The sequence below is a fragment of the Schistocerca nitens genome, chromosome 3, assembly GCF_023898315.1.
Source record: "Schistocerca nitens isolate TAMUIC-IGC-003100 chromosome 3, iqSchNite1.1, whole genome shotgun sequence".
In the NCBI taxonomy this organism is placed as follows: domain Eukaryota; kingdom Metazoa; phylum Arthropoda; class Insecta; order Orthoptera; family Acrididae; genus Schistocerca; species Schistocerca nitens.
The window spans coordinates 636,862,555-636,878,883 of NC_064616.1; the positions used below are offsets into that span (position 1 = coordinate 636,862,555).

At 43.9% G+C, this 16,329-nt stretch overlaps 1 protein-coding gene across 1 annotated transcript in view; it reads right to left on the reverse strand.

Moving 5' to 3' along the window:
* Positions 1-16,329, reverse strand: part of LOC126249690 (kelch-like ECH-associated protein 1B) — a 461,976-nt gene that overhangs the window by 315,816 nt on the left and 129,831 nt on the right. The gene's annotated exons all lie outside the window — the stretch shown is intronic.

Here is a 16,329-nt window from a genome sequence, read left to right on the forward strand (position 1 = left end):
CACTGGATCGCTGCTTATTAAAGCCGCTGATGGACTTTCATTCACAATAATGCGAACGGTGGCTCATTAACAACGCTGGATATGTATTTGCTGAATTGTTTGGAAACTCCTGTCAAAAGACGGCCACTAAGACGAAGGCAACAAAGGCGTTCAAGATATGCGCGGCATTTACCCAATCGAACGTCAGATATTCATCGAAGATGATTCCCTGCCTTCGACCGATATAGAACAAAGTGATAAATTTAATGATACATCCACAGTTAACGCTGGATCTCTCCAGAGCCAAAGTTCACAGACATCTAAAAATGAACCAGAAGCAGCACGAAGTACTTCAGTTCCCCAAAAGAAATAATTCCTTTGCCAAGAAGAAAAGATTATTAAAAAAAGACAGAAGAAAGGGGAGAAGTCAGAAACAGTATCTGGGACGCAATGGAGAAGCAACAGGAATCCCAATCAACAGAACAAGAAATAAAGAAACAAAAGAGGAAACTGTGCTCCACCAACTGAGCTACCCAAGCACGACTCACGCCCCGTCCTCACAGCTTTACTTTTGCCAGTACCTCGTCTCCTACCTTCCAAACTTCACAGCAGCTCTCCTGCGAACCTTGCAGAACTAGCACTCCTGAAAGAAAGCTGTGAGGACGGGGCGTGAGTCGTGCTTGGGTAGCTCAGTTGGTAGAGCACTTGCTCGCGAAAGGCAAAGGTCCCGAGTTCGAGTCGCGGCCCGGCACACAGTTTTAATCTGCCAGGAAGTTTCATATCAGCGCACACTCCGCTGCAGAGTGAAAATCTCATTCTGGAGGAAACTGTTTGATTCAGATAAAGCAAACAGAAAGTAAGAAAAGCAAAACTTCAATAAGTCAACGTAAAATAAACTTTCCAGAAGTGACAGACAGTATCCGGCTTAAAGAACAAGTGATTAACTCACTGAAAAATTTAAAGAATTGTATCTTAGACATCGCCTTAGCAATTACCGAAATAGAGTTATCGTCGATGGATCTAAACCAGCGGGGAGAGAGTGGAGGGGGGGGGTGGAGAGAGAGAGAGAGAGAGAGAGAGAGAGAGAGAGAGAGAGAGATGCGGGGGCGGTTGCGAGAGGGGGAGAGAGAGCTACAATACATTTAAATAAAAAGTAAACTGTCGATTTATTTAAACATCAATTTACAATGTGACAGCAGTTGTTAACGTTTTAAAACCGACCAAAATGCCATGTTTAATACTACAAGTGCGGAAAAATCGCATTCAAGTAAATCACTGAAAACCGGAGACTGAGTGAAAACATTTCTGTAACTAGAATTAGAGTCCCACTCTGCAGCGGAGTGTGCGCTGATGTGAAACTTCCTGGCAGATTAAAACGACCGAGACTCGAACTCGGGACCTTTGCCTTTCGCGGGCAAGTGCTCTACCAACTGAGCTACCCAAGCACGACTCACGCCCCGTCCTCACAGCTTTACTTCTGTCAGTACCTCGTCTCCTACCTTCCAAACTTTATAGAAGCTCTCCTGAGGAGACGAAGTACTGGCAGAAGTAAAGCTGTGAGGACGGGGCGTGAGTCGTGATTGGGTAGCTCAGTTGGTAGAGCACTTGCCCGCGAAAGGCAAAGGTCCCGAGTTCGAGTCTCGGTCCGGCACACAGTCTGCCAGGAAGTTTCATTTCTGTAGCTGCCGTAACTGTCAGAGACTTAAGTCAGTCGGTTGTCTCACATGAAGCTGAACCACTGAAACCAGGAGAATGAATAGAAACATTCATATAGCTGACATGGTTGCAGCGATTAGTCTCATTCAGTTGTTTCATTCTTCTGAGAAAAAAAAAAAAACAACTGAACGAAAACAGTCGCTTGACCAATCGGTAGTTAAAACAACTTGGTTGTCCTATCACTAGTGCAGTCTACATCCACCTCGTCGTTCAGCCTATTCTGTTCCAGTTCGCGTATTCCTCCCGCAGGATAAGGTCCTTGTGGACACTTCTCGTGTTACTCACAGAAGTCAGATGTCCTGATCAGTATGTTCAAATGTCAGTCGTGAATATGGAGGAATTGAATAAGTTAAGAAATAAATAAAATCAAGTTTACGTCGTAATGAATGGAGCAATTTGAACATACGTCCAAACGAACATACTTTCCTGCTACAAGTAAAATAAGTGCATTTGAAATAAAGTCAGTTTCTTCAGAATACACTAGCAGCGTTGTGCTTCTAGTATTACGAAAGATTATATCAATGAAAGCAAGGGGAAGCGTGAAACTCGATGCTGGCACAGCCTTCCATTCTCTACCACCTCCATGGGGGCCTTCCGTATTAATGTCACCATCTGACAAATGGACACCAGCAGTGCAATATATATTCGCTCTCTACAACTTGCAGATTTCAGTCAGGACTCTGGTGTATAATCTGTTGGTCAGAAACTAAACTTCATAACCTCTCCTCACCTCCTGACTAAATACTTCCTCCATCAAGTTTCAAACTAGCTACATCACGCTCGGGCGCCATTGCAGGAAGTTGTGTTGCCTACCTCAGCAACTAAGACTGAAAAAACTAAAGAAGAACATAAAATAAAATAACGAACAGCGTGGCAGCTGCACGATAATCAAAATAGAATCCCATTCAGGTTTCCTACTAAGAGTATTAATAAGATGCTCGTGTAACAGAATGAAAAAAGTCATGTCTTGGGCCCGCATTCCAAAAAAACAGCGGTAAATGTTCCAGGGAACTCTGTATCTCTCGTCTCGTCAAGATACAGTGCATTACAGATGGAGTACAAGGAAGGAAGCAATATTAGGCTTTAACGCCCAGTCGACGACGAAGTCATTAGGGATGCAATACAAGCTCGGATTAGGAAAGTAAACCTGGCATGCCCCTTCAAAGGAAACATCCCACATTCACCTTAAGTGGTTTAAGGAAATAACACCGAGAACTATCTCATTTGTGAATGGATAGGGCTGGAAACTTCAGGTTATATAAATATATAGATATATTCAATAACTATATCATAAATGAAGATATGATGAACGACGGTTAGGCTGGGTTTGGAGAAAGCAATAGATACCAGGAAGCAGTTATAATGTTAACGCTGACAGAAGAAAGAGAAAATGAAATGGAGTCCATCTTTATTCCATTTGTAGACATAGAGGGAGCTTTCGACAGTTCAGTGCGGACGAAAACTGCAGAAATCCTCACGAGAAGCGAATACAGAGCAGAGATAGGGACAATGTCGACATTACCTTTCAAACATAAATCGAGAGTAATGAGATGAAAAAAATCAAGAATTTCATATTATGTTGCGGAAGGAGTACGCCAGGATTTAGGCTTATTGCGACTGTACTTTACTTGTATATCTAAAACGCAATGAATGAAAAGAAGGAATTTCAGACCAGGAGTAAAAGTTCGAGTTGCAGTGCCAATGCTAAGGTCTGCAGACCTTACAGCGTTTCTGACCGTATAAAAGTACTGCTTGAAGAGAATACAACTGGCAACCTATTTCTTATAGTGGGATGAACAAAAAGTTAAAAGTGAAGAAAAGTCATGCAAAGGAAAATAGTAACTATCGAAACTGGGGAATGAGCAGCATAAGTCATGTTTGTTTATTGTATTCCACTGGTAATTTTCTATTTTCGAGACGATGATAAAAAAATGATTACCCTACGCATTAGGCTGAAGGAACACTGAACACTGCAGCAGCAACCGAATGAAAACAATAGATTCAATCGGTTGTTGGAAAATAACCGACACGTTCGGTTGTACTATTGCGTGTCTTCTTTGAAACGTGAAATACTGAATGAAACAAATGAAAGCAACAACAATAATAATTTGTCACTTTACAGTGATGAAGAACGATCATAGCATGGTAATGCGTCAGTAACATATTGAATTATATGCAAAAACAATCAAAAACACGAATTGGAATAGCTTACGCAATTTTTAATATTCACGATATAAAATTAAAAAAGATGTAAATAACACAGGAGATAACAGAAGCACACTGTCTCCAATTGACCAAAGAAGCCTACTGGTATATAACACTAATAGAAAATTGTTGAGCGACCCCATTAACAGTGACGCCATTTGCTCAGTTGGAGAAAGGTAGGGAAAATAATAGGCAACGAGAAGAAAGAGGGATGCCGAAGGATGAAAGGAAGATAAAAAGAAAAGGAAAAAAAGAGAAAAAGACAAAGAAAACAAATACAATCTTCTCGTCACACGCCTGAAGTGATGAAACAATACAAAATCTCAATCCAGGTAGCTGCAGAAAAGCTTGAAACGCGACTCCTCCCGAAAGAGCGTCCATAGTCTTGACAGAGCCAGCCGTCTCGACAGTTTCACTTCGTGTACATTGTGTTAATAACTGTAAAGAACGTACAAGGGGAGGGGCTAACGTGAGGGTCGGAGATTTTGATCAAGTTTTGAAAGGACGTTCTATAACGAAAATAAAACGGACACGTGTTTCGACTTTTTGCTAGACACTCCCTAGTTTTCGAAAAAATTGAGATCAAAGTTAATGTCGGAAAACCGCATTTCCAATGCTCTAAATCGGAGGATCGTCTAAAAACAAACATTATTATTGACGTAATAACCGGTCCAAGGTTAATAATGTTCGAGTTATTAACGGCTTTGTGTTTTCATGATGTAGCTTGGGTATCAGCTATTCTACGTGTCTAGGACAGTGTGGACTTTCATATTCTTAATGAAATGAAGGTGGCCCTCAACTACGTACCCTAAGACTCACAGTTGAAATATTAAATGTCTTGGCTGGTTTCGTTGTCTACAGGCTGGGATACGTAGTTGTTGCATTACAGGCCAAATACTGCTGAGTCTACAATATACACCGGCCGGTGTGGCCGAGCGCTTCAGTCTGGAGCCGCGCGACAGCTACAGTCGCAGGTTAGAATCCTGCCTCGGGCATGGATGTGTGTGTGATGTCCTTAGGTTGGTTAGGTTTAAGTACTTCTAAGTCTAGGGGACTGATGAAAAAAATGTTCAAATGTGTGTGAAATCCTATGGGACTTAATTGCTAAGGTCATCAGTCCCTAAGCTTATGTACTACTTAACCTAAATTAACCTAAGGACAAACAGACACACACCCATGCCCGAGGGAGGACTCGAACCTCCGCCGGGACCAGCCGCACAGTCCATGACTGCAGCGCCCTAGACCGCTTTTTTTTTCGTTATTGATCGTTGTGTTTGGTCGTTGCGGACGTCGTAAGACATCCGTTGAAGTTCTTTGTTGATCGATTAGCTCAGTCTTTTTATTACAGAGGGTTGCTAACCCTCTGACCGAACACCCTGAGCTACCGTGCCGGCAGACCGCTCGGCTAATCCCGCGCGGCGGGACTGATGACCTCAGATGTTAAGTCCCGTAGTCCCATAGTGCCATTTGAACCATCTACAGTATACTATAAGAATACGCACATGAATCGAATGGTCGAAGGTTTCTATCACTCGGCAATTGCGAATTATGAAAGTAAGATATAAATTTATAAATGAAAGATTGCAATTAAATTAAATCTGCAAGTACTATTTTAACGACTTTAAATGATGAGTACGATAGTAGAAGTACTTTTGAGAATGCGGTATATTTCTGCAAAACACTTATTGGCGTCGATGGTCCAGCAATTAAATAAAAATAAAACTTAAGTTGAATAACAGGGAAACAATAGATTCCTACAGCAAGTGATTAGTTATGAACAACAACACAGCTCACGAGATATTCACTTCCAAACGCACACTACGTCTTCACTGTAGAAGCCACGGAAATCTCACAAGTGCGCAAGTCGGCACTTCAAAGTACTTCTATCTGCCGCGACCACGCGCGAACCGCTCCACACTCTGCAAGTATCTGCCGCAACTGAGCGTCCGTGGCGCCGACACGTCCAGCACTTCCCTTGTCATGTGGCGTACTCTCCATGTCCTGTGCGACTGTTCCTCGCGCCGCACTCTTCCAAACTCCCCGTGTCCTCTCCGGAAACGATGCTCCTTCCCAACCTCCATATGTCTCTCTTAGTAACGATTGGCTGTGATTGGCTAGAGCGCTCCCTCCATGTCCCAAGCCAACGTATCCACACAAACATAATGAAACACATTCGAAATACTGGATTTACATTTAAATAACTTGAAATTAAATAAATATTCCTACGGCTGGACCAAAAACACGCTATAGCACATATTATTAAATACACTCCTGGAAATGGAAAAAAGAACACATTGACACCGGTGTGTCAGACCCACCATACTTGCTCCGGACACTGCGAGAGGGCTGTACAAGCAATGATCACACGCACGGCACAGCGGACACACCAGGAACAGCATTTGTGCACCGCCGCCGTCAGTGTCAGCCAGTTTGCCGTGGCATACGGAGCTCCATCGCAGTCTTTAACACTGGTAGCATGCCGCGACAGCGTGGACGTGAACCGTATGTGCAGTTGACGGACTTTGAGCGAGGGCGTATAGTGGGCATGCGGGAGGCCGGGTGGACGTACCGCCGAATTGCTCAACACGTGGGGCGTGAGGTCTCCACAGTACATCGATGTTGTCGCCAGTGGTCGGCGGAAGGTGCACGTGCCCGTCGACCTGGGACCGGACCGCAGCGACGCACGGATGTACGCCAAGACCGTAGGATCCTACGCAGTGCCGTAGGGGACCGCACCGCCACTTCCCAGCAAATTAGGGACACTGTTGCTCCTGGGGTATCGGCGAGGACCATTCGCAACCGTCTCCATGAAGCTGGGCTACGGTCCCGCACACCGTTAGGCCGTCTTCCGCTCACGCCCCAACATCGTGCAGCCCGCCTCCAGTGGTGTCGCGACAGGCGTGAATGGAGGGACGAATGGAGACGTGTCGTCTTCAGCGATGAGAGTCGCTTCTGCCTTGGTGCCAATGATGGTCGTATGCGTGTTTGGCGCCGTGCAGGTGAGCGCCACAATCAGGACTGCATACGACCGAGGCACACAGGGCCAACACCCGGCATCATGGTGTGGGGAGCGATCTCCTACACTGGCCGTACACCACTGGTGATGGTCGAGGGGACACTGAATAGTGCACGGTACATCCAAACCGTCATCGAACCCATCGTTCTACCATTCCTAGACCGGCAAGGGAACTTGCTGTTCCAACAGGACAATGCACGTCCGCATGTATCCCGTGCCACCCAACGTGCTCTAGAAGGTGTAAGTCAACTACCCTGGCCAGCAAGATCTCCGGATCTGTCCCCCATTGATCATGTTTGGGACTGGATGAAGCGTCGTCTCACGCGGTCTGCACGTCCAGCACGAGCGCTGGTCCAACTGAGGCGCCAGGTGGAAATGGCATGGCAAGCCGTTCCACAGGACTACATCCAGCATCTCTACGATCGTCTCCATGGGAGAATAGCAGCCTGCATTGCTGCGAAAGGTGGATATACACTGTACTAGTGCCGACATTGTGCATGCTCTGTTGCCTGTGTCTATGTGCCTGTGGTTCTGTCAGTGTGATCATGTGATGTATCTGACCCCAGGAATGTGTCAATAAAGTTTCCCCTTCCTGGGACAATGAGTTCACGGTGTTCTTATTTCAATTTCCAGGAGTGTACATGAACAAATTAAATAAATATGTGTCAAATGAATAGAACAAAAGTTAGGCCAGTCGCCTAATATCTCTGTGCTTTCTAAAACCCAGTAAATACTTAACCAATTTATTCATGAAGAGTATATATCGGGTATAAACAAAGACATAGACGAATAAATATATTTATAAGTATGCTGTTACCGTTTTTTCGGGTCACTGTGGAGTACTTATGGCCTGACGTGATTAGCAGTAATCGGCCACTTTGACCTCCAATAACTCATGTACTGCCGGCCGCGGTGGTCTCGCGGTTCTAGGCGCGCAGTCCGGAACCGCGCGACTGCTACGGTCGCAGGTTCGAATCCTGCCTCGGGCATGGATGTGTGTGATGTCCTCAGGTTAGTTAGGTTTAACTAGTTCTAAGTTCTAGGGGACTGATAATCTAAGATGTTAAGTCCCATAGTGCTCAGAGCCATTTGATCCATTTGAACCAACTCATGTACTATTTAAGTTACATGCCTGTAATTCATTCCAATTTAGGTTTCACTAATAGCTTTTTAAAGACACGTAGATCGACGAAATCGGAAGAACCCTTTAGATTTTGGAAATTCGTTGCTGGGTGTTAATTGTATAATTTACCGTCAGATACTAAACTTTAAACTAATAAAGATATTGAAAATCTGATTACACCATCAGAATCGTCGTGCAAATAATAGTAATGTACATATTTCTTTTTGAGGTATCATGATTCATCTGGCTACTATTAATTTCTATACGAACTGTGAAATGTCTGCCATGATGGTTTCACAAAGTCCGCCATCTTTGGCACTCTCGGCATAGAAGTCTCTTTCATTGACACAGCGACACCACGGAATTCCCAGCCACGTGCTTGGTCTGGACCATGCTCTGGGGATACCCCTCCTGTCCCGCTAACGTTCGGCACCACGTGTTTGCTGCCGGACCCCGGCTTCCCGAGCGGCTCGTGCCGCCGCACAAACTCCGAACTTAAAATATTTCCAGGGCGCCACAACTCGCCCGTTACCTCATAACAAAATGGTTCAAATGGCTCTGAGCACTATGGGACTTAACTACTGAGGTCATCAGTCCCCTAGAACTTAGAACTAATTAAACCTAACTAACCTAAGGACATCACACACACCCATGCCCGAGGCAGGATTCGAACCTGCGACCGTAGCGGTCACGCGGTTCCAAACTGACGCGCTTAGAACCGCACGGCCACACCGGCCGGCTACCTCATAGCAGTCTAGCGGGCAAGGCATTGGACTACCAAGCTACTGGTCTGTGTTCGAGTCTTGGTCGTGGCTTTTTTTTCATTCGATATTTTTTCAGTATATCTGATAATGTGAATACCTTTCTTTTCTTCTGTTTTTTTTTAAGTAAAATATCCAGAGTTGTGATTTATAAACAAATAAGTGTATATAATGTACTGACAGTTATTTTCACTGTGATACATGACGCGCTACGATAGAACTTTCGTAGATGATGATTCTCAATCTACCTGCACTGTGAGAGTGATACCATCGAAATGCACCCTTCTTTTTTTTGTGTCAACCGTGTGAGCTCACTTCTTCCGACAGGTGCAGAATTTCATCTCATGACTTCAAAATTATGAGACACACAGCTGAGCAGAGAATTACAAGATAGGACGTATGCTGTCAAAATTCTTGTGTTGCTCCATAACCAGTTGTCCATGCCTGTCTTTCAAGATATGCTTTTATACGCTTGGTACGCATCCAAATTTATCTCTCATATATCTGTTTTTAGCAATGTGAATTAGAGACGATCATGAAATGATGAGGAGAACACAAACACCCAGTCCCCGGGCAGAGAAAATCCCCAACCCGGCCGGGAATCGAACCCGGGACCCCGTGATCAAGAGGCAACAGCGCTTGCCACTAGACCACGCGTTGCGGACATGTGAATCAGATATGTTTTCTACGGACAGTGTATCGGAAAACACGTCAGAGCGACTATGTTTCGTTCGTGCGTTACACACTGCGAGAAATATTTGTTTCGCATGTTTCTATGATAGGTTTGATCCCACTGATTGCGAGAATGCTCACGAATAGTCGATCAGTTAAGATTACGCAGTAATATACTTTAGGTTTAGGTATCAATACATATAGTTCTACAGTTATTTGATTATTAATCATATCTACCGTAGCGTTATTTAAAGAAAAAAAGTTTTCGGTCATCACAGGTTTGTCGGATACACCGAGAAAATATGGAATGAAAAAAAAGCTACAAACAAGAATCGAACAAAGTCCAGCAGCTTGGTAATCCAATGCCTTGAACGCTCGACCGCCGACTTACCTGTCTTAGACAGGTAGAATGACGGGTACCCAAGTTACAGCATGAAAACACTAAAACATTAATAACTAATATTATCAACGTTGGACCCCACGTCATACGATTTTCCTTCATCAACTTTGATCTATATTTCTTCAAAACCTAGGGAATAGCATATCTAGCAAAAAGCCAATCTCTCTGTTTTTAATACAGCACGTTCTCGCACAACTTGATCGAAATCGGAAACCCACAACTCAACCAGCCCCCACCCCTCTCTCACTTGTTAGTTGGACATTTATAAAGGCATCCAAAAACGGTTAACTTTGTAGTACAATGAGCTGTGCAGCGTCAAAAGTATATGAGCAGTCTAACAAGGAGACCATCAGATCTGCTACTCACGAACTGTCCTCAGAGTCTGGGTACCGGCTTTTCATGCCACGGCTCAGTTTCCGAGGCAATCGACGTTTAAGCTCCATTCGTGCCTACTTTACCCGTAACGTTAGACACGTTTCGACCAAGCGAGGGCAGTGTAGTGGTACGTGTTCAAGCCCCGCCTATATACTGTCTCTTTTTTTCAATTTCATCGTACAGAATATGATTAAATAGTATATGTCATGCAAAAGTATTCAAAAATAGTCATTTTCGCCGTAGTAATTTAATTAATAAATCGATCATTACAGAAAATCTTCTTCAAATGTGTATTCCGTAGGTTACAGAATAGATTAGAGAATCGTCGTACTTGCTACAGCTTGCATTGCTAAAATAGAATCCGGATGATATTTGTCGCAGAAGCAACCGAAACACAAATTCGTAGAGCACCACGCACATTTAATGACAGCTACTGCCTTGCAGGCACACGGACTTTTCAGAAGCGATACCGGAAAATACAGTTCGTCTAAATTTAAAAAGCTTGTTCTTCCTTCGATCAACTTCATGTGAACCACGCGTATTTGATCAATGCTATGAAGGAACCTTCACTAAATTGATGCCGAATTAAAGCATATACTACTATGGAATCTTTCCTTGTCTTCAGAAAATCAGGAGATTTTTAAATTTTTTCCTGAAACTTTTAGCCTGCTTGTAAAAAGTAATCTCACACGGTTGGCAAAATGGAGTACATTTGTGCGGGATAATTTTTATGATGCAGAAGCATGCTTGTCTTTGTGGATGAAAGAGTTGATCGTGAAGTGTCTAATCAGTCTGCCCTCCCCACGAATCAATAATGCAAAGAAATTTTTCTTGTCTCAAGTAAGGACGAATAACATATTTTAAAACTATTCGTGCAGCAGTTTCGTGAACTCCTCTGATTTCGTGAAGCCTCAATTACATTTTTAAATTTCTGATTCAACTTGTCAACTCTTTTCTGAACAAACCAACCAATTTTCCGGATAGTTCTTGCATACATAAGAAAACGTAAGGGGATGTCTTTCCTGACGCAGTTACAGTATACTGCGCTTTGAAGGCATGATTAATTTTGTTCACATCGGATTTTGCTCCTTATTCCGCAAGGGAACTAAAAAAATGGCTCTGAGCACTATGGGACTTAATGTCTGAGGTCATCAGTCCCCTAGAACTTAGAACTACTTAAACCTAACTAACCTAAGGACATCACACACATCCATGCCCGAGGCAGGATTCGAACCTGCGACTGTAGCGGTCGCGCGGTCCCAGACTGAAGCGCCTAGAACCGCTCGGCCACGCAAGAAAACTATTGCATGTCGATTCGTACTGGTTCATATGTCTCTAAGCACTATGAGACAACATCTGAGGGCATCAGTCCCCTAGACTTACAACTATTTAACCCTAACTGACCTAAGGACATCAACACATCCATGCCCGAGGCAGGATTCGAACCTACGACCGTAGCAGCAGCGCGATTCCGGACTGAAGCGCCTAGAACCGCTCGGCCACCCTGGCCGGCGAAGCCGGTTTGATCGGTATTAATCACATAAGGGATGAGAACTTTCGTCTGTGTCTGCAATCCTTTCGCAGCTGCTAATACTTCGCCCCTCGTTGAGAACTCTTTCGAGTTGTCCAAATATTTGGAATTTTAACTACGAACTACAAATGGAACACACATTTGAAAAAAGCATGCAGTAATAACTGATTTATTAATGAAATTACTGCGGCTATTTTGAAATAATTTTGCATGACATATACTATTTAATGATATACTGTACGATGAAATTGAGAGAAAAGGTTCACGAAAAGGATTTAAACCTGTACCGCTCGCGCGTAGCCTATGTACTATTGTCGCTCGGTCAGACACAATTAACGTTACAGGTATAGGAGGGACGCATAATTCTTTAACATCGATTTCATCGGAAACTTGGGACCGTCGCAAGGAAAGCCGCTAGTCAGGTGCTTTGGACAGTTCCCCCTAAAACATACTTATGAAATGCATTTAACAAATTTCACCAATACGTTTAGCGAATATCGCCCTGCAGTTTCGTTTCCACACAACTCAATGTTTATGACGTAACACGTCCTGAATTATGTGTCGTCTGAATTATGTGTCGTACGATCGCATATTTTATCAGATACATTCAGTGGCGGTATATGTGAAAACTGTCCTGCAAAATTCGTTGTGAATACAGTTAGTAGAGAAGAATTACCAAGTTAAAACGTCATGCTCTATGCGGCAGTTTTAATGTCTGAATAGCGAAAATTTAATAAACGATAAACTTTTTTTTCCTTTCATTATTTTGTGGGAGGCGTCAGCAAGAAAAAGTCTGAAATTATGTGTAAAATTTGTTGCAAGGCACTAAGTGCTCTCAGTCGCAAATATGGGATGAATATAATCTGGCTTTTAGCGCGTCGTAAGCTACAATACTTTTGCACCCCCACCCCTTTGAATGGAAGGTGATTCTGTTTTACACAATGGTTCTCTCCAGGCGGTAAATGTTATGTGCACAATGTTTGGTTGAAATCGATCCAGTGGTTTAGTAGAAGAGTGGAACATACATACATACATACATACAAGCATACATACATCCACTTTCATAATACAGGGAGAAGAAAAAATTTCGCACTTTGAGGTCAGCATGCGATTCCTCATCCTGATTCAAGAAAAAAAGTTTATCTAACAAAATCAGATTAGGTGCATTTTCAAAACACATGTATGAATACGAGGAGCTGGCAACACTGTAACATCGTGGACCAATTTTTTTTTCTGTGGTTTTAGGGCGCACAACTACAGTGGTCATTAGCGCCCAATCGTGGACCGAATCGAACTGTGCAGAGCAAGGTGTATCACCTGCACTATCATACCAGCTTTCGTAGCTCGCTGAGGAAACAGCTGGGACATCAAAACCCGTCCACCCTGGAGTTATGACGAATTTTCGTCAGTTCCTGTTTTATTTTTTAGACGTCTGTTCCCTAGTTATCGTCGTTTATAAGCATGACATAATTTTGTTACATGACAACACTCTTTCACGTGATAGTGGGATTGGATTGGATTGTCTGGGGGAGGAGACCAAACAGCGAGGTCATCAGTCTCATCGTATTAGAAAGGATGGAGAATGAAATCGGCCGTGTCCTTTCAAAGGAACCATTCCGGCATTTGCCTAAAACGATTTAGGGAAATCACGGAAAACCTAAATCAGGTTGGCCGGATGACAGTGGGATCCATTGAACTGCATGCATGTGATACTAACCGTGCAGTGCACAACCATAAACTGGTCCCGTCAAGTTCACGTAGGGCGACTTCCCGATGGAGCACACAACCAATAAATACATCGATATGCTTTTGGTGGTGCGTGCATCCGATAACCAATCTGCTGATGTGGTACCCTCAAAGGCGCCGTTCCGATAAGGATGTTTTTCGCTGCCTGGGGCAACTAACGTCTTCGGGAAACCAGTAATCTTCGTCCACAAGTAATGGACAGAGGGCTCCAAGGACTATACACTCCACCAACAGAGGACGCGATTCTTGAAACCGTTCACCAATTACGTCGGTGAAGTACCTGTGTTATCGCAGGACAGTTCCAGATATCTCAAAGACTGGTTGTTGAAGTGTTGAATGCTGAAGAACTGTATCCATATCATTATGCGTAAACTCTACACCGGCGACCAGATGACCGCATTCGACGAGTAAAGTTTTGTGAATGGCTTTTGCACCAAGAGGAAGATAAAGAACGTTTCATAAAGAACATGATGTAGACTGACTATCCTAGCTTCACTCGTGAAGGTATTTTCAACCGCAACAACAGCTATTATTGGTCGGAACACGACCCACATATCACCTATGAATTGCCTTTCGGGCACGTTTTCGCATAAACCTATGGGCTGGAATCGTGGGAGGAGTGCTCTTGGGGCCTTACCTATTACCAGACAAGCTGAATAAGCCCCTGTATCGTACGTTTCTTTGCAATACTTTACCTGACACATTACAAAACGTTCCACTTGGTGTTTGGCGACAGCTATGGTTTCAGTATGTTGGTGCATAACCGCACTTTAGAATGAATGTGCGTAACTACTTAAATTAAGAGTTTCCATGGAAATGGATAGGTCACGAAAGTCCAGTGTTCTGGTCTCCACATTTCCCGGACCTTAATCCATAAGATATTGGTGGGGACACTTACACGAACAGATTTATAGTATTCCACCAGTGTTTGTACACAGCGAAATACACGAGTGGCTCGCGTGCATGCCGCTTCGGCAGTGGTGGCTGCAGGCGTGTTGCTTAGGGCCCAACAAAGTATGCTCCAGCGAGTGGCAAAGTGTTTACAAATGCAAGATGGTCACTTTGAACATCATCTCTAAAGTTAATTTTGCTCGCACGTTGAGGTACTAGCTCTTTGAAGATAAACCTGGACATGAAACGTACAGAATGGGATTATTATGCGTAGCATAATGTGCTATCTTGTGTAGACTACCTATTGTGTTTATTGTGCCTCATTGGATACAGATGATGTTACTCTATCCACTATTACTTTCTATTGGCTTTATTTGTGTCATGGAGGAAACAATGTGGTCGTTTACGTCGGTAAGAAGTTCATGATCAAATAAAGATAACAGTAACAGAAAGAAATACACAAGATACTTTAAAAAAAAAAAAAAAAGTTTGGCTCGCACGCGACTCGAATATCGGCGAATCTGCATGTCCGTTCCGCACGGCATTGACTCGTCTTATGAAGCTTATGGGACGACTCCGACACAGTGCAAAGTTCATGCAACACCTGTTCTTGACCACGCTGAATGCAGTTACAGCGTTGCCAGAGCCTCGTTTCAAAAATCGCATTTGTATTAAACCTACTGGCGGGACTAGGTTTCGCTAGATCCACTTCTGTCTTGAATTAGGACGAGGAATTGTATGTCGACCACCTAGTGCGGGAGTTGTTCTTCACCTTATATGTATTGATGTATGGTTCAAAAGGCTCTACGCACTATGGGACTTAACATCTGAGGTCATCAGTCCCCTAGACTTGGAACTACTTAAACCTAAATAACATAAGGACATCACACACATCCATGCCCGAGACAGGATTCGAACCTGCGACCGTAGCAGCAGCGCGGTTCCGGACTGAAGCGCTTAGAACCGCTCGGCCACACCGGCCGGCTTATTGACGTATGGATTAAGACTCTTCATGCCAAGATGGGATCATATAGACGCCTATTTCAATAAAATGGGAACCCTGATGAAGCTCGCTAACACATGCCTGTGTTGTGGAAATCAACTTTGAAGTAGCCTATTCGAATCCTGTGGAGGAAGAAATTTTCATTGAAGGTATTTGGCCGGAGGAGGAGGATAGTTGATGGCATAAAGTTCCTGGTCACCAAACTCTGCGCTTACGTTCTGGTTTAAGTTCCAAACCCGTCCGTAGAGTCCCACGATGTGAGTGCTTGTGACGCTACCGATAGTGGCCCGTCCGTCGGAACGAGGCGTTAAGCTAGATGCGCACTATTCCCTAGTGCTATTCGAAACGAGTAGGCATCAGGTTTCACTCTCTCCCTTATTTATCCCAATAGCATACAAAACAAAACTTGATGCTACAGCCGGCCGCGGTGGTCTAGCGGTTCTGGCGCTGCAGTCCGGAACCGCGGGACTGCTACGGTCGCAGGTTCGAATCCTGCCTCGGGCATGGGTGTGTGTGATGTCCTTAGGTTAGTTAGGTTTAAGTAGTTCTAAGTTCTAGGGGACTTATGACCTAAGATGTTGAGTCCCATAGTGCTCAGAGCCATTTGAACCAATTTTGAACCTTGATGCTACATTATACACGGCCATTAGTCACTTACACTCAACTGACACACTTACAACTCTCGCACACCGCGAAGGAAGGAGCCATTGGGCGCGGAGGAAGAAAATCTTTCCACATTACGCAGCTGAACCTACCACTTTGAGTCGCCCAGCGAACAACGCTATAAGACTCTTTATTATATATGCTTAAGGCGCTAGAAATAGAGAAAAAGCATGTATTTCACACAGTCCATACGGAAATATCCGTTTCTGTGTTATCGAATATTGTGGCCTTAAATAAACGTCCTTCAC